The sequence below is a fragment of the Poecilia reticulata genome, linkage group LG4 (genome assembly GCF_000633615.1).
Source record: "Poecilia reticulata strain Guanapo linkage group LG4, Guppy_female_1.0+MT, whole genome shotgun sequence".
Lineage (NCBI taxonomy): Eukaryota > Metazoa > Chordata > Actinopteri > Cyprinodontiformes > Poeciliidae > Poecilia > Poecilia reticulata.
Window position 1 is genome coordinate 5259947 of NC_024334.1, and position 702 is coordinate 5260648.

Genomic DNA, 702 nt, shown 5'->3' on the forward strand with positions numbered 1-702 from the left:
ATGGTTCAACAGCCTAAATGTGCAGTCAGAACTATAGAGGAATTGTTTAACTCAAAGAACATTCATGTGTTAAAATGGCCTAGTCAAAGACCAAACCTGAATTCAAAGCTAAATCTAAACATAAGAACTGATGATATCCACAGACTCTCACCATCTAATCTGACACATAAAATCCAGACACGCTCAGACCAAAGGGCATTTTAGAGACATTTTCTTTTCTTCTACCTATTTTGAGCTTCTTTCAGTAAGAGTCGTTTTATGGCCACTTGCCACTTTAAATCCAAATGTGCTGCACCTAGCCACGCTCCCCGACTCAATGTTTACACTCGGAAATGAAAATGGCTGCAAACAGATGTGCAATAGTACAACTGTACATCCTTGAATAGTAGAAGTGGAACCTTCTTCACAACCAACAAGAACGCAGCAAGTGGTTTCTGGACGGTAAGTCAACAACAAAACACTTGTCTTTTCCAGCAGCCATTGGACAGTGCATAAATCCAGCTGACCAAATGTGATGTAGTTCAGCTTGGGTTGCTAGGTAACAGGGGTGGGCTGTGGTAGGGTTGCTAGGTAACAAGGCTGGGCTCTGGTAGGGTTGCTAGGTAACGGGGCTGGGCTCTGGTAGGGTTGCTAGGTAACGGGGCTGGGCTCTGGTAGGGTTGNAGGTAACGGGGCTGGGCTCTGGTAGGGTTGCTAGGTAAC